General features: G+C 56.0%; 1 long non-coding RNA gene across 2 annotated transcripts; it reads right to left on the bottom strand.

Annotated features, from left to right (window-relative positions):
- Positions 1-5546: 5546 nt before the first annotated feature.
- On the bottom strand, positions 5547-17889 carry LOC141279014 (uncharacterized). 2 transcript variants are annotated; one of them, XR_012332720.1, is made up of 4 exons: positions 16896-17889; positions 8435-8694; positions 8152-8260; positions 5547-5905 (listed from the first exon to the last, which is right to left on the bottom strand). It is a non-coding gene; the product is annotated as an uncharacterized lncRNA (long non-coding RNA). The 2 variants fall into 2 exon arrangements; XR_012332719.1 differs by lacking the exon at positions 16896-17889 and adding an exon at positions 16561-16661.
- Between the last annotated feature and the right edge of the window lie 236 nt (positions 17890-18125).

The following is an 18125-nucleotide window of genomic DNA, read 5'->3' as shown; positions in this document are numbered from 1 at the left end:
GTGACCTGGCAGGTTCCTGTCGGGGACAGCCACACTCAGCTGGAGGTCCAGCTCAGCAAACCTTGAGATGTCCAGGATAACAGGAACTCATGGGAGAGTCCAGGCCCCCCTAGGGGCCCTGCAAATGGTCTGGGAGACCCTGACAACCCACCTGTCGAGAGAGAGGGAGGACCCAGGAAAGAGCGGTGGCAGAAGCAGTGGGCTGGGAAATGGCTCAACCAGGGAGATGAAAGGCGAACAGTGTGCTCCACTCACAGTGTTCGAAGCCCTGCAGCTCCCACAGCTCGGCCCTAATGAGAAGCAGGAAGAATTGCAGCAGACAGGGAAGGGAGACCTCCAAGGGGATGGCAGGGCAGAGAGTTTAGCCAGGTAGGTCTCTGCTCCCTGCCACCCTGGGGACCATCCTGCCCCACACAGACCCCCGAAGAGCATTTCCAAGCAACAGAGAGCAACCAGAATTCCTGGGCTGCATGTGGGGCGCACTCTCTTAATAGTGTAGACTGGAGGGCATGTGAGAATTAGACCACGCGCGGGAAATGCACGGGCGCAACTGTGCGTCATGACCACGGTCCCAAGAGGTCTTGCAGTAACAGCCACGAAAACCCAGCACCCCCTGTGCCAACCCCCAGACATGAAAACACACAGCTGGGGGATAGCAGAGGGGCATGTGGTTCTCTTCCTAGGTCTGCGGCCGGGCTTCATCCACTGCAAGGACATGCAGTCTCATCCTCCCCGCAGCCCCAGCTCCAGGCCCAGCCTGCGTTTAACAAGGCAGTGAAGAGTGTCAGATAAGTGTCTAGCTGGCATCAGACAGTGCTGAGTTCAAATCTCGACTGAGCCGAAAATTGCCTGGCTGGGTGGCCTTGAGCACATAGCTTGCCCTCTCTGAACTCCAGTTTCCTTTCGGTGATGGGGAAGGTGATGTCCGCTCCCAACAGCTACCATCAGAGTTCATGTCTGTGCTGATAACAGGCTCTAGACTACCAGTTAGAGAAATGGCCTGATTCTGTCCGGAAATTTCCAGTGTTTCCATGCTCACAGGGCTCCTGGGAGACGCCTCCAGCTCTCTTACTGTTCAGAGAAGCATGGGCTCCACTTGCATTAGGGGGGATTTATCTTATTTTTAAAGAAGTTGAGGCCACTTTGCAATCAGCGCCCTCGTGGTCGGATCGCAGAAGATCCTAGGAAGGGGTATTAATCAAGGTGCCTTAAGGACGTGCAAATCAGGAGAAAACGCAAGTGATTAGGGTGTGATAGGGCCTGGGGTCCAGGCTTTATCCCCGCCTGAGAAGAGAGAACCGAGGGGCCTCATGGAGACCGGGAAGGTAGACTGTGAACCAGCGGAGGCAGAGGGAGAGACAGACACACAGAGGCGGCCGCAGGGCCGTCAAGGTAGAGCTGACGTGGCGCCCTTGCCGGCTTCCCGCCTCTCCTGCAGCTGCAGAGCGAGGGGCTCCTCTGGCAGGACCCTTTGCCCAGCCTGGATGGGCCACTCTTTGAATGATCAGCGAATGGCACTTTGGGAGAGATGGGCCCAGGGCAGGGAATATGGCATCGGCGATCTGGCAGCACCTCCAGTGCGATGGAGGTTCCCACCCCACGTAGACCTGGGGGTTCCAAATCTATGGACGTGCCCTAAGGACATAGGCCGGCGTGTGCGCACGGATGCCGTCTCGGGGATCTACACAGTGAAAAGCTGTAATCAGATAACGGCCAACAAAGCGATTGTTTGAGCTGGTTACGTGTTTACACGGATTTCCCCGTCTCCCTGTAACACAAGGACGGAAGTGTGGGAAGATGGCTACAACATATTGTTCAGTGATGGGAAAAAGTGCAGGTTGCAAAGCACTGGGTGGTGAAGCCCATCTCTGGGGGAAAAAAAAAAGATCTATCTAGAAAAGTCTGGAAGGAAGGGTAGTCACAGAAATGTCCACAGTAGTTACTGTGGAGAGGGTAAGTTTCAGATTATGGTTACTTTCTTCTTTTCTATTAATTTTTTTTTGATGATGGTGGGCATATATTACATGCAAAATCAAAACTATTTTCTTTTCAAGAAAACCGCTCCAAAAAAGAAAAGAAAAGAAAAGAAAACCGCTCTGTTGCTTGACCTCACATCTTCTCCCCAACCCCTTCACTATGAAATAAAATATCCCAGTGGACCTTGAGAATGATACCCACCCAAGCCCTCTTGGGCATCAGATCAGCGAGCCCCCTTCCTAGCACAGAGCAGCTACCAAACACGCAAGGAACGGGCAGGCCAGGAACTGGGGTCATTGTCAGACCCTCATCTTCTTTGGATGGTGCAGAAAAAAATGGAATATACAAATATCTAATCATTATGCTGTAACTGAAACTAACATGTCATGTGTCAATTACACTAAAAAAAAATGGAGCACATGGCAATTGCTCCGTACAGGGCATAGATGACCGTCTTGTGTGATTCCAAATCCCTTCTCCTAAACGCGGGGCCAGAGGTGTTCGGGGACTCAGAGTTGTCCCTTTAGAAGAGTAATATGGTGCATATGGTATATTTTAGGTAACACCCCAGCAGGGCCTGGGCAGCCCCCATAGTCAAACACATTAATAGCACTACAATGAAATGTACAAATGTTCGCATCAAGGGGAATAAATAAAGCTATAAATAGCTTCCTGTTGGTTGGGGTCAGGTTTTGCCTCCAAATGAGTTTGCCACCATCTTACAAAAGAACTTTGGATTTTCAGAACTTTTGTTAATTTCAGAATTCCAGATAAGGGGTGGGGGCCAGATCAGGATGGGGCTGGGCCTCGCCGGTTTGGCTGTCTCCCTGCAGGGCACCCTGCACAATCGCTCCAGGCCCCCACTTGCTTTAATGCTCTGGGGTCGCCATCTTCCAACTCTTGATACCTTTTGGAAAAGGGGCCCCTGTTTTCCTTTTGCACAGAACCCGCAGATCACGTGGCTGGCCCTGCCTGTGTCCAGAACGAGGAGCTCTGGCTCGAGGCAGTCACTCAGTAAGTGCTGGTTGAATGAATGCATGAATGAAACGTCACCCTCATCTTGTCTGCTTTGCCCCTCCCTGATTTTCCATCAGCGTGGGGAACAGAGAACTAACCTTCATCAGGGTCCTGTGTGGCCCACTCACTGGAGAGCCAAACGTCCATGCTGATTCTTGGGGCGCCCAGACCCGCATTCCGAGTCTCAGGGGGAGGCATATGAGTTTCTAACTTGCGCCCTGAATGATTCAGACCCACATGACATTGCAAACCAACTGTGTGGTCGTCTTGAGGGCAGCCTTGCTCTCTCTCCCTCCTGTCCTGGCTGTGTGATCTTGGGCAGGTTGCCAGACCTCTCTGAACTGTCTAAAATGGGCAAAGGATTAACTCCTACCCTTGAGCCCTACCAGGCCAAATGTCTGGGAACCAGCCCCTTCCTGCCAGTATGGGGAGGTCCCCGGGGACAGGCAGTCCTGTCTGTGAGTCCGCCTTGTTCCCCATGTACCCCAGCACCCAGTCTGCGGAGGGCTCAGGGAATATGTCCTGTGTGTGTGTGGATGGGAAAGCAGCGTGGTCCCCCATCTCCCAGGGCTGCATGAGGGTGGGGGAGGGCGTGCAGGAGGCACACAGTAGGTGCTGTGTAAGTGGAGCTGTCTTTGTTGGTCTCACACCCTCCTCCTGGGGCTGTGAGCCCTGCTGGGGGTGGAGGCCTGCAGGCTGGAGGCAGCGGCAGGAGGGGAGGAAGGCGGGGGCCAGGAGGATGGAGTCCAGGCACGTCCTGATACCAATTAAGGCGGCTCTGGCGCAGGGGGGGCCTCGGTCGGCATTTATCAGCCTGCCGGGAGGGGCTGGCAAGCTGTCCTCCGGCTGACAGATTAGACAGCGGACAATTAGGTTTCAGGCAGGCGCTCTCTCGCTCTCTCTCTCTCACACGCACACGCATGCACGCACACACACACACACACACACACATCCCTTTCTCCATCAGTCTGTAAGGCCCAGTGACAGAGCCCAGCTGGGTCCCTGCCCAGCCCCCAGTTGTGGGGACAAAACAGACACAGAGCCCCCACCCCCAAGGAGTTGAGAAATGCCCCTCAATGAGAATAACCAGGGAGCCTGTGACCCAACCCTACCCTCACGAGGACCACGGCTCAAGACCCCGTAGTCTCCACCCCAAGCATCCCTTCCCACTGGGTCGAGAACCCAACACACAGGATATGACAGCAGTGATGGTGCTTTTTAAAGCTGGGGGGGCGGTGGTGGTGAACCTGAGCTGCCCAGGAACCCCTTCCTTCCTGAGAGATAGCCTCTCCCCTTCCCCAGTCGGAACCTTTGATTGCTGGGTCCCAGTGGAAGGAACGTGAAGGCAAGGAAGGGGATTTTGAAGGACTTTGCCAACCTGGAGGAAAAATCTTCAAGATTCTAGAATGTTTTATACTGCAGACTCTCTGGGATGAGTCGGGAACACTGGAAGGGAAGGAGGATGGCCTGAGTTTTTCTTTGGTAAAGGCGGGATCTGGAGGGACTGTTGGGCAGCTCTGACCCATACCAGTAAGTGGCATCGTTGTTACCCCAAGGCCAGGTCCAGAAATCTGGGTTCAGCCTCATCTGCCCACATCCCTCCCCCTCCACAGCTGTAACCACCAAGCCCCTTCCCTTTACCTCCTAGAGAGCTTTCGCATCAGCCTTCTTCTCTCAGCCCCACGGCCACTACCCTTTGCCTGGAGACTCCCCTGACCCCTGGGCTCTGGTCTTTCCTTGTACTCCATTCTGCCCCCCAGCCGTACAGGACTCTTCTAGAACACTCTCCGACCATGCCTCTCCCTGCATCAGGCCTCCCGGCTCCCAGCACCCCTGGGAGAGAGGCCAGCTCCCGGATGCACCCTCAGGCCGGGTTTCCCCCCCTCCCTGCTCTGTTGGCCTCATTCACTCTTCACCCTCAGCCATGATCTTGTTTATTTATTTGGTTACTGGGTTGATGTTTGCTCCCATCCGTCTCCCACTTGAATGTAATTCAGGGGGACAGAGACCAGCTCCCTTCTGTTCACCTTTGTCAGCACCTGTCACCCGGCAAGGATGCTGGGCAGGGCCACAGCCAATGACCGGCTGTTTCCCGAAGACCACACTTGCCTCACCCTCCACCCCTCTGCCAGAAATGCCCCTCAGCCGCCAGCTTCCACCCCCACTTCCAGCCTCGGCGTGGATGTCATTTCTTCCCGAAGGCTCCCGACTCTGCAGCTACATCAGTCTCCGCCCCTGGGCTGATCTGAGCCTGGATGACCATCGAGGCAGTGTGGCCAGTTCACTTGTCTGCCTCTCCCACCGCATGGTGGGCTTCCTGGAGGCTCACTCACAGTGCCTGGCACACAGTAGGTGCTCAATAAATGTTGGTCTTCACAGGTGAAGGAGCCCAGAATGCTGGCTCTATCCCCAGCACAGCCCCTGCCTTCCTCTGGCCTGATCTCCCCTCTGCCTGGGGCTCTGAGGGTCCCGGGGCCAGAGTGGACATAACCAGGCTGAGCGACACAGACAGAAAGTGCTCTGGGGACCCTGTAACTAGGGACTCTTCCCTGGAAAGGGGGCAAAGCCTTCTGGGATGACTATGCTTTGAAGGACAGGAGGACGGGTTGGGGCAGAAAAGGGGAGAATATGACTTTTACTAATGAAAAATTGCAAGCCGGACACCGGTGCTTTAGATGGGTTCCCCTGCTTTTTCCGTGTTACGACCTTTTGGGTAAACAGTTTTGCCCCCAGTCTTCAGATAACAGGTGGCCAAAGAGACCTGAAGCCACTTGCCCAGGATCACACAGCTACATGCGGCAAATCCAGATTCAAAGCTGGTGTGGCTGGTTCCAGGGGCCATGTCCTTGCTCCACCTAGTGTGCCAGGGACGACTGTCCATCCATCGTGCCTGCGTCTGGGGACAGGTAACCTGCGTGAGCAAATGCCGGGCAGCTGGATGGAATCGTGGGGGCAGCAATTACCTAAGAAGCCTATGAGCACCAATTCCCCCACCCCAGAGGTCTGCAGTGAAAGCCAGAGGGAAGGTGGGTCAGTCACTTGCCCCCTCTGTGCCTCAGTTTTCTTCCCCAGAGGTCTGCAGTGAAAGCCAGAGGGAAGGTGGATCAGTCACTTGCCCCCTCTGTGCCTCAGTTTTCTTGTCTGTAAAATGGGGACATAACGGCACCTGCTTCATACTGAGGATAAACGTCTCTAAAGTGCTCAGAACAGTGCCTGGCGCAGAGAAAGCATCGTGTAAATGGTTTTAAATAAATAAATAGGGAACGTGGTAGGTCTGAGTCCAGGCAGAGAGGCAGAGAAGCCCCCGGGATGTCTCTGGACCGGGAGGGTCCACGGACCCTGGGGCAGCAGGAGGCAGGGATGCTGTGCTAGGGCTGGGGTGAGCGGTCATGGCTTTACTTTCCCCAGCCACAGACCAAGGCAGATCCTTGGACAGCCCTGGGAGGGCTCAGTGAGGCCACGAGATCTGAGGTCCATGGGCAGCCCCCTCCCCTGGACTTTGGAGGCTGAGCAGCAGGCAGGCTGCCCAGCACGGCGCCCTTCTGGATCCAGGCCAGGAGACGGAATAAGCGTTCTTCTCTCCTTCACCCAAATGGGCACATGAACACACAGGCTCCTGGGTCACACCCCAAGGAACTGAGAGGTGAGACAGTGCCCTGGAGATGAGTTATCTGGTCAGGGAGCGGGGCACGTCCCCCGTCAGCATCCATCACAATTAAAATATAAAATCATAAAGACACGCCGAGGCAGAGGGATGGCGACAGCTCGCAAGGCTTTCGCTTTTCAGTTCTGCAAAACTGTCTGTGAGGCTTCGGTACAACACCGCACCTCTCCGAGCCTCCGTCTCCACATTTTGTAAAGGGGGTGTCTTGTCATAGCCGGGGCACTACACAGCTCAGGGAGCCTGATTCTACCAGATGAAAGAAAAGGAATTTATCCTTTAAGAGAGCCCTAGTGGGCTTACCCTGGTGGCACAGTGGTTAAGAATCCGCCTGCCAATGCAGGGGACAGGAGTTTGAGCCCTGGTCCGAGAAGATCCCACATGCCGCGGAGCAACTAAGCCCGTGCGCCACAACTACTGAGCCTGCGCTCTAGAGCCCGCGAGCCACAACTACTGAGCCCGCGCACCTAGAGCCCGTGCTCTGCAACAAGAGAAGCCAATGCAGTGAGAAGCCCCCGCACCCCAACGAAGAGTAGCCCCCGCTCACCGCAACTAGAGAAAGCCCTGCAGCAATAAAGTCCCAATGCGGCCAAAAATAAAAATTAACTAATTAATTAAAAAAATAAAAAAGAAAGCTCTACTGATCTACTCTGTTAATTCCTCAGATGGGGAGGGAGCATTGCTCAGGCCAGGAGGATCAGTGACCTGTACCCACTAGACCAAGGTCAGAGGCAGAATTTGAGGCTGTCAGACCCCGAGAGGCCTGTGGCCAAGCCACCTGGCCCTCTGGGTGTCCCCGGGCCCAGAGCCCTCCCCTCCCCCTGTCTCCAGACTCTGCTCCCAGTCTGGCAGGCCTGTCACCTCTGTCCTTCTCACCTCCCTGACCCTCACGACAGGCCCCCTCATTCCCTGAAAGCAGGAATTGCAGCCAGGAAGGCCAAGTTCCGTGGTACCTGAAAGCCCCCTCTTGGACTGTGGGTGTCATTCTTGCTTGATCACCAAACCCCCTTACACACCCCCCAAATATGGAGCCTCCACAGAGTCCCTTATTAAGAAATTGGTCAGTTTCCTGCTAATTAAAACAAATACGGTGCCACATTAGAGGCCAATTAATTTTCAGAGCTGCCAGGGAAACATCGCCTGGAAAACGTGCACCCCCGCCCCCTCAGCAAAGGGCAGCTGCGCAGCGCCAGCAGCAAGGGGAGGAGGCCGGGCATCACGGGCCTCCAGCGAGGGTGGGAAGGAAGGGATGGCCAGCTGTGGACCAGGCAGCAGGAGGGGCTGCCAGGTGGGGCTTCCCTGTCCTGCAGGGACCCCGCTCACCTAGCCCCGGAGCTCTGGACACCATCCCTCCCCAGGAAACATAATCCCTAAGACCAAGTCTCCCAAGCCCACAACCAAAGGCAAGCACTTTCTCCATAATGGGCATCCTTAGTTTGTGAAAACTATGGGATCTGGAAGGCTTGTGGTCACCAGGCCCTGTAGCCCTAAGTTACCTCACTGAGCCCCACAGCAGTCCTTGGAGGGAGGCGCCATTGTCCCCATTTTGAAGCTGAGCAAGTTGAGGTCCAGAGTCAGCAAGTCCCTCTCCTGAGGTCACAGCTTCTAGAGGCAGAGCAGGATATCTGTCAGGTCCCCCATGACTATACCCAGACAAACCTGCAGTGGTTCCTTTTACAACATTGAGGATTTTCCCATAACATAAAAAAGGGCGGGCGAATGACCACGTCTGCAAAGAAACAAATTTCATCGGCTGCATGTGTTCAAGGTGAGGCTTACCTGCTCCTGAATCATAAGAAAGCACCGGTTTACTGAGAGCTTAGTCCATGCCAGGAGGCCTTTTAGGCCCTGTACAGTTGTCAGCTCACTGAATCCTCACTAGCACGTGAGGTTCAGAGAGGTTAGGTAATATGCCCAAGGTCACACAGCCTGCCCATGTCTTAGCCATGGAAATCTGTCTTTAAGTTCCAAGTTTTTCCATTTCCTCAAGGTCAAAGCCAAGGTCTGTAGGTCTTCTCCTCTCCTGGCAGGGCAGTGAGCTACAGAAAAAAAAAACACTGGGTTCACCCTGTCACCTCAGACACACCCCTTTCCCTCCCTGGGCCTCAGCTCTCTCATCTGCCAGATGGACCTCGTTCAATTTGAGCATCCTGCAGAGGCCCTCGGTCTGGGGCAGGTGGCTGGGAGTAGAGCATCCAGCCAGACGGGAGAAACAGCCGTCCCTCTGCCAGGATAGGGAGACCTGGCTGCCTTGCAGTGAGTGGCAGAAAGAGGCCTAGTGGCCAGACAGGGACACAGTGAGAACGGGGGACAAGAGCCCAGCCAGGGCTAGCCACAGAGCACCCCCCGCCCGGCTGCCCCCACACTGCAGACAGCTCACGGGGCAGTGAGGGGCCATCCTCTGTGACCCCAGCAGCTCCAGTAGGACCTGGGTGGGTATCTGTTGCCCATCTACCCGCTGTTCTCCATTCCCCACTCAGTCCCAGAGATCAGTCGCTCTGCCCAGGCCAGGAGTAGAAGGCAGTGGAGATAAGCAGGGGCGGGGGGGCTAGGAGAGGTGCAGGGGCTGGGGTGGGAGGGCGGGGGGGGCCCTCTGACCCTCCCCCTTGTGCTGAGCTCTAACTTGGAGGCCCCAGCATTTCATAGAAACTTCTCCCATGGGAATCATCAGAGAGGCGCTCAGGCATCCTGCTTCTCCTTGATAAGGGAGAAGAGGTGCAGGAGCGGGGAGGGGTCTGCGTGTGCTGTGAGTGCTCACAGCTTGGGGATGGGCTGCAGCAGGAGAGTCAGGTGGGAGGGAAACACGGACGCCACATGGGCAATGGCCACGGGGCCGCGTGTGCACAAAACTCTGAATGCCTAGAGGATGCCGAGCAACTCGCCAGGAGGGTGGTTCGCAGAGCAACTGGCAACTGACTGGGGTCTGAAAGCAGCGTGGAGAGGAGAGGGCGCTCCTGACAGAGGGCACAGCACGAGCAAAGGCCCAGCGGCCTGACATGAAAGAACGTGGCGTGCTGGGAGGACAGAGCAGCTCGGTGTAGTCAGAGTGGAGTCCAATGGCTGGAGCTGATGAGACATGAGAGGCAGACCTGGCTTCACGTGGTCAAGGCCTTCTGTGTCGTGCTCTGCCAAGTCTTTGAGTCGATAGTGATAACGATGCTATCTGCTATCGGACAGTTATAATGTGTCCAGCACCACGCTAAGCCCATCGCAAGCACTGAGGTCCACCGGCTCCTCCAACAATCCCATTACGTGAATACTATTATCATCCCCATTGACAGATGAGGTAACTGAGACCCAGAGAGGTTAGGTGAGTGGCTGGTGGTCACACATCTGATAGTGGCTGGTCTGGGACTTGGATCCAGGCTCCCAGTTCTAACCCAGCAGCATGTGCGACCTCTAAGGAGTTCGTACTTCACCGTAACGCAGCTTGGAACCACGAGGGATTTTAAAGGGGATCGGGTGGGTCATAGAGTCTAGATGCTCCAAACCCCCGAATTCAGGCTTGTGGAGACTTGGCAGGTCTGTTTCCGAGGTCCACTGGTGGTTACAGGCCTTCCAGGGATCTGGCCCTGTCTTCCTTCTGCACTTTGCTAAACACCGGGGTTTGGCCTGAGTCTTCTGCCCCAGCTCACTATCCCTGGGGCTGGGGGGCCATCCCTGCCAGGGACACGGACTCCCACCAGTCAGGGGTCTCAGCCCCTCCAGCCCTTCCTAGGTCCCCACATTGCCCACTCTCTTCCCTCTTTCCTTCCTCGCTCAGGGATGGCATCTATAGGGTACACCTGGGAAGTGACCCACAGTGGAGCTGAACAGCCCTCAGAATGAACCCAGCAGAGGTGGCCTCCCCGCGGGTGCTGTAGCAGCCCCACGCCCCTTCCCCACTTCCTTCCCAGCCTCCAGCTGCCGTCGGAGGGGTAGGGTGTCGGACACTGCCAAGAGTACTGGAGAGTTCCTTTCCACCATCTTGCCTCCAGAGGTTCTCTTTCATTCTCTCCCTCACCCCACCCCGGCCAAGGACCTCAGCGTTACAGGCATCAGACGACAGCAGATTTGGGAAACGCTTCAGGATTTCCCCTGCCTGTCCTCCTCATTGTGCACGTGGAGAAGCTGAGTTCCAGACAAGGTCAGTCAGCAGAGCAGCTGGGGGCCGGCTTTGCTGGGCTCCTGGTCTCCCACCCGCCACGCATTTACTGACAGCCCTGTGTTTTCACGTAGGGGAATCTCACATTTGATCCTCACGTCCACCCAGAGCAGGAGGAGATCAAACAGGAAGACTGGGCTGTCCTGCTCTAGCTCCTTCTGTCTCTAAAAATGCAGAGTCTCCTATCAGCATCTGTAAAAAGAGGCAGGCAGGGCTTCCCTTGTGGCACAGTGGTTAAGAATCTGCCTGCCGGGCTTCCCTGGTGGCGCAGTGGTTGAGATTCCGCCTGCCGATGCAGGGGACACGGGTTCGTGCCCCGGTCCGGGAAGATCCCACATGCCACGGAGCGGCTGGGCCCGTGAGCCATGGCCGCTGAGCCTGCGCGTCCGGAGCCTGTGCTCCGCAGCGGGAGAGGCCACAACAGTGAGAGGCCCGCGTACCTCAAAAAAAAAAAAAAAAGAATCTGCCTGCCGATGCAGGGGACACGGGTTCGGGCCCTGGTCCGGGAAGATCCCACATGCCGCGGAGCGGCTGGGCCCGTGAGCCATGGCTGCTGAGGCTGCACATCCGGAGCCTGTGCTCCGCAACGGGAGAGGCCACAACAGTGAGAGGCCCGCGTACCGCAAAAAAAAAAGAGGCAGGCAGTAGGTCAATGACTTGCCCAAGTTTGTGTACCAGGCTAGTCACAGTCAAAAGGGTCTCCTGTCTGAGGTTCTTCCTGTTCTTCGGTGTTAAGACTGGCAAATACACTGGTCTTGCTTCCCTTTCTGTGCTCATGGCAGACATGACTAATTGATCACAGCACTCTTCCCCTATAAGCCTCAGAATCCTTCTCAACACAGGCTTCTCAACACAGGCTTTACCAAGTGTGGAGTTGGCAACCAAGGTGATACCTGTTCACCACTCTTCCCAGATTTTAGGTCTAGTCTGATCTTGTATCTGTCCCAGGACCTGGCCTGGGGCCCAGTACACGGCACAGGTCACAGTGATAAACATTTGTTGAGTGAGTGAGTGAATAAATGGTGACTGTTGAATGAATAACACCTCCCAAAGCCAGTCCCCCTAGACCAGCTCCCTTCATTGTAACAACATGACCTTAACAATAATAGCAATGACCCCAACATCTGAGGTTCCCTGAGTCCTCTAAGCCTCTTCAACTGAGGTGAGGGACCACCTGGGAAGTCATCTCCCTTGGCCACACGTCACCTGGTCTCCTGCCTCCTGGTCCACCACTCTGCCCCAGCCCCCCAGCCCCCCAGCCCCAGCTTGTCTTTCATTCTCTGGGTCAGTTAAAGTAGACCTGGGCCTCCATCTGGGGACTTGAAGGGTGTTGAGGGCAGGTCCTAGGGACTAGGGTGGGAACAAGTTAATTCGGAATTTCCTCATCCTGCTTGGAATTTTAGAATTGCAGAATAGGGGAGATCACAGGGCCCTTATCTGTACAGGTTGGGAGAGAGTGGCCCTCTTGGGGGGGTGACCTGCCCAAGGTCACCCAGAGAGTTTGGCTGAGGTGGGTCTGCAGAGCCCAGTGGCAGAGTACCCACGATGCCCTCTCATCTCCTGGCATCCTGTGCGTGCATAATTAGTTGTTTATTTTATGTCTTTTTTAGAATTTGAGGCCCTTGGAGGGAGGGACCCTAGGCACCTAATGTGAGGTTTGGCTTAAGACGGGTGCTCAATAAACGATGGATGACGGGCTTCCCTGGTGGCGCAGTGGTTGAGAGTCTGCCTGCCGATGCAGGGGACACGGGTTCATGCCCCGGTCTGGGAAGATCCCACATGCCGTGGAGCGGCTGGGCCCCTGAGCCATGGCCGCTGAGCCTGCGTGTCCGCAGCCTGTGCTCCACAACGGGAGAGGCCACAACAGTGAGAGGCCCGCGTACCGCAAATAAATAAATAAAATTTAAAAATAAACAATGGATGTAAGGAAGGAGGAAAGGAAGGAACGAACGAACGAAGAGTGGGAGGGAGAGTGGGAGGGAGGAAGGAAGTGAGTGAATGAGTAGGTGGATGGATGGGTTGGTGGAAGGATGGAGAGAAGGATGGGAGGGAGGAAGGATATGTGGATGGATGGATGGAAGGGCAGGTGCATGGGTGGGTGGGTGACTGGATGGATAAAAGGAAGAAAGAAAGGGTGGAATGAGTGATGGGTGACTGTTCCTTCCATGGGAGGCACCCAGTGACTCAGGGTGAGAGGACTGACTTTGACACAAGAGCAGGCAGTTCGCCCATGGCCCCTCCCCGTCCCCAGCATTTTCATTAGGACCCGTCTATGCACCTGGCTCCTTGGTCCCTGCCCCAGGAAGATACAGATGCCTCTGCTGGCCTCATTAAGGACCTATTAACCCAGTGTCTCTCATGCCTGGGTTATAGAAGCAGCTCTGAGCAGGGCTAACGATGCTGTCACTGCAGACCTTGGTGGAGAGCCCCACAGGGGCTCCAGTGGGGAGGGCCAGGAACCTGGGGTTACATCAAGGGCTTTAGAGCCGCACAGACCTGCCTGGTTTAATCCCAGTTCCTCTGCTAATTGGCTATGTGGCCTTGGGCAACTCACTTCCCTTCTCCTGGGTGCGTGGAAGCTTTCTCACCTGTAAAATGGGGTAATAATGTGCTTGTTTGAAAATTCATTGAGCTAATGCATGACATCACCCAGCACGGAGTAAGTGCTCGCTACAACCAGTGACATCCTGAGGACCCTCTGGGAGCTGCGAGGGGAGGAGCGCTCATTACGCATCGGCCATCTGGTGGGACAGGCAGGTGCTGTGACCATCCTGAATTTATGGAATAGGAAACTGAGGGTACCGGGATGATTAAGTGCTTGGCCAAAGCCTCACTGCCTGGAAGGGACGGGGCCAGGATTCAAATGGAGGCAGTGGACGCCACAACTGGGCCATTTCCTGCCTGGCTACAGAGTGGGAACAAAGCCTGGGGCGGGTGGGCGGGGCTGGTGGGGTGCCTCTCCCACCAGTGCCTTGAAGTGACAGCACAGCAGAGGGGAGGAGGAGCTGGGACAATAACGGAGATTTATGGCTTCCAGCTCGATTAACTGCACCATCTGGATGCCACACGTCCACCTGGAAGTATAAGGGACCCCAACACTTTCGTATAAATATAGCAGGGAGAGACAAAAACAGTGGGAGAACTGGTGTGAGCTGCCAGGTTGACCGCAGGGCCTGTGTGGGGCCCACCTGACTCTCCTAAAGCAGATGTACCCCTGACGGTATCTCCCACCGAAAGGGCTGGGTCCCTACCAGTCTCAGGAGAGCCAGGATGGCTGAAGCCCAGGGTGCAGATGCAGAAGGACGGCTGTGGTCCGAGCCACAGAAAAGGTCAGAGGATGAGCAGGAATGTGGGGAGAACAGTAGTAATACAAACAACCTGAAGCTTGATCTCGGGGTGCAGGACAATCTGACCAACTTTGCGTTCCGGACCACCTTCTAGCTGGGTAATCCCCAGCAAGTGATTTCACCTCTCTAAGGCTCTGTCTGCTCACCTGTGAAACTGGGACCATCATGGGTACTAACCTCTCAGGGTTGTCTGAAGGCTAAATTAGATAAGGAAATGCACAGACCTTGAGGTAGTGCCTGGCACAGAGTAAGTTCCCCGTCAGGGGTTGTGATTATTATCTTCCCATTTGCCAGATGGGAAGACTGAGGCCTCAAGAAGGTAAGTGACTTGCCTCAGATTGTATAGTTGGTTGGTGGCAGAGCTTGTGCCAAAGATGGACGTCAGGGCCCAAGGCGGCAATCCTGAGTCATACCAGGGAGACTGGTAAATCTCTTCCAGCTCCAATAAGAGCTGCCATGTCCTGAGCACCTCCTCTGTGCCTGGCGCCGTGCTAAGAGCTTTTATGCTTAACTTAATGGAACCATCACAACTTTCAAGGTAGGCACTGCATTGTCCTTATTGTCCAGAGCTACAAGCTTTGTGGGGGGCCAAGGCAGTTCACCACCAGGACTGGTTCTGAAGCCCTGGTTCTCAGCACAAGCTACTGCCCTCTGAACAGAGGCGGCAGCTTGTCTTTATTGTACCAACTGCTCCTAGCTCCCTTCTGTGTATTTCTTTCCTCCTCCAAGAAGAAGAGGGATAAATATGATGGTAAGTCGGCCATGGTGAACCTGAAGTGTTTTGATCATCAATCAAGCTTCCCCTTTAGGGTTGGGGCCCCTCTCCCGCATATCAAAAGAGGGAGAGAAGAGGGGGCAAGGAACATCACTCCAGCCCCTCCCACTCTCCTTAGCTCTGCCCACGCTGAGTGGCCAGAAACCCATCAGCCTGCACAAGGCCACATGGGGAAGGAGGCTGGATGGTGGTGGGGTGGGGAGGAGATTTGAAGCAGCAAGTCCCCCTCTGCGTGCACACGCGCTCCCTACACTCCCATCTGGTCAGCCTGGATGCTGAAAATCTAAGTCAGCCCCATACAAAAAACATAAGCTTCTCATTTCCATTACAGAAAACCTCAGAGACCGGGGCTGCTCTGCTTGCCTTCTCTTTTGGCCAATGTGGCCAGGGCAGGGGCTGGAGAAATGACAGAGGTCCTGGCCAAGGGGAAACAGGTTCGAGTCCTTGGCCTGGGCCCTCGCTGGGGCCATACCCTGGGGAGCAGCCCAGAGAGCCCGGCACCCACTGACACCCCCCTGCCTGCCAGGAGCTGTGCCAGATGGGGAGGCTCTGGCTTCTGGCCTCCGCCCCGGCGCACAGGCCCCCTGACTTGTCCTCCTGGGACCTCCTGGCCTGTCCATCCGAGATGACCCTTCCTCCTTCCCCGCAGAAGCCCAGACCTCTGACCCTTATTAAAAACAAACAAAATCTGGAGAGAAAAAAATCCTGCACAAACAGCCTCAGAGATGTTCATGTCCCCTCCCTCCCCCCAACACACACACACACACACACACACACACACACACACAGCCTCAGACGTGCAAGGCTGCAGCCAGGCTTCCACATAAACAAGTTGTTGCCGAGTGGCTTTTGTTTATGAAACATTTAGGTTTCCCTCAACTTTTTTTTTTTTTTTTTGGTGGGGTGAAGGGCAGGGGGCGGGCTGTTTCATAGTTTTCTGGTGAACAGAGTGGAGAGGGAGCCTGGGGTTTGGCAGGATTTTATTTCTCCCTCTGCGATCTCTGCGGGTTAGAATCTGGGGAAGGTGATATGAGGGGAAAGGGAGCAGGCAACACAGAGGTGGGGGGACCTCTGGGCATCACCTGTAAGAAGTCCCCCCTCTCCCGATGGGGAGGTCTGGCTCAGAGAGGGCTTCAGGCCTTCAGGCCTCCCTCCGGGAGGGCAGGTCCGGTGTACCGCGTCCCCTAAGCATCCCGCACGCGACCCAGCGCCTGGCGCTCAGAAAACATTTGGGATCGCCGGCTGACGTGTCCCTCCCCCTCGGCACCCCGCCTTCAACGTCTGGAAACCAGCGAATCCGCCAGGAACAAAAGCGGGGCTGCTTTACAAAGGCAAACAGCAAATACTTTTGCTTTCTTTTTTTTTTTTTCCACCCAAGTCGGCGGTCAGGCAGGTTTGGGGTCCGGGCGTCACCGGGACTGTGGCGGTTGCTCCCGCGTCCGTCACGCGGGGCCGGCCCAGGGCGCATGCGCGGGCCGGGGCGCAGGAGGCCGCTGCCGCCCGCGCAGCCTCGCTCCCGCCGGTCTCCGTGGCAACGGGCTCGCGGGGGGAGGGGCCGGGCGCACTGGCCGCGGCGGCTGCTATTTCTGCCGCTTCCTGTTCCTCGCGGCCACGTCGCCATGGCAACGGTGTTACTCACCGCGGCCGCTTCCCGGCTCGGCTGGCGCGCGTGACCCCGGTCGCCCGCGCCCCCTCGTCTCTCACTTGCTGTGCTCCCGCTCTCCCCACGGCGTTCTCCCCCTCCGGCACGGGGCCCCCTCCCGCGCGCCCCGGTTTCCCCTCCTCCCAGCCCCGCCCCGCCCTGCCGGTGCCCGCGGCCGGGGAGCTAGAGAGGGAGGGAGATTGATGGGGGACGCCTATTAAGAAACATTGTAACCGTTTCCGTTTTTATTACGTTGACAAGGGAGCGTTATTTACTGTTATTGTTTGCAGAGCTGGCCGCGCCGGGGCGCGGGCAGCCTACCGGGAGCTCACCTTTCGGGGGGTCCCGGGGAAGTCGCGGGTGGGAACGGGAGGCGGGCGCTGGGCAAAGATCGGGGGCGGCGAGGGGGCGCCCCGGGCAGCCCCGGCCCGTGGGGTTCTCTCCTCGCTCCTTCCCCCAGCCAGCCCGGCTGACCCCCTCGCGGGCCGTGTTTTCGCGAGGAGAGACTGCAGAGGCCGGGTAACTCGTGCTGAAGGAGAAAGGCAACAAAAAATAAAAAAGGAACAGATGACTTCATTTTCGGGAAGGCTCCGTCCTACGTGGACCAATTTCCTGGGGACTGTGGTGGAACGGCCCCGCTGCCGCTGGAAACACTCAAAACTAAACCAGATAAAGACCAGAAAATTCTCAGCCTTGTCTGAACCCAGCAAGGGCAGGCTGGCGGCGCGTGAGCCCTGGGTGTGCCCGGGGGGAGGGCCGAATTCGTCCACCGGCCTGGGGCTTGTCTTCCAACAAACCGCCCCATTTAGACTCCTGTACCCCGAGAGGGTGAGAACTGGCCCAAGGTCACACAGCCAGTTTTCATTCTGCTCAAACACCTGCGGGGACAAAACCAGCAGAGGCAGGGGAGCAGAGCCAGTGCTTGGACTCAGGGCCTTGGAAGAGGGTGAGGCTCAGCGAGGGGAGATTAACTCGGCGAGTGTAAACCCTGGCCGATCTGACTCCGGCTTACCCCACCGGGAGCCCTCAACTTGGGGGGTTTGTCTGGGGTGTGTCCAAGGGGATCAGATGGGCCTGAAGGATGCCTCACCCCCGAAGTCCCTGCTGGGATGTTAATCTCACCTGCTAATTAAAGTTTGCAATTCTGTCCCTAACTTAACTCCCCACTCTTGAATAATTATTAGCTGAAATGCACAGTTGTGCTCTGGACAGAGAAGCAGAGGAAAAAGCCAGAGGAAAAAGGCCTGAGTTCACACTATAAAAAGGACTTTAAAAAAGTGTTTATACTTATCAACAAACGACTAATGAACAGACCAGGTTTTGGAAACTGAACTTTCAGAGACTCTCCTCAGGCTGTTTTGTGTTTTTTTTTTTCCCCCTTCCAAGGGCAGGAGGCTTGGGGTTTGGTCACTGCAGCCTCTCCCAGTCTCTTGGCCTTAGATGATCAACAAGGGCTTTTTTGGCCCCAGGATGGTTTCTGCATACTCTCTGGAGTCTAGCGTGAGGGCCAGTTCCCCATTAAGGGCTCTGGGTCTGGGGTGTGGCAGCAAAATCAAGTTATC

Source organism: Tursiops truncatus, chromosome 6 (genome assembly GCF_011762595.2).
Source record: "Tursiops truncatus isolate mTurTru1 chromosome 6, mTurTru1.mat.Y, whole genome shotgun sequence".
NCBI lineage: Eukaryota > Metazoa > Chordata > Mammalia > Artiodactyla > Delphinidae > Tursiops > Tursiops truncatus.
Note: the sequence above shows the minus strand (reverse complement) of the source record. Positions and strands in the feature narration are given on the sequence as shown.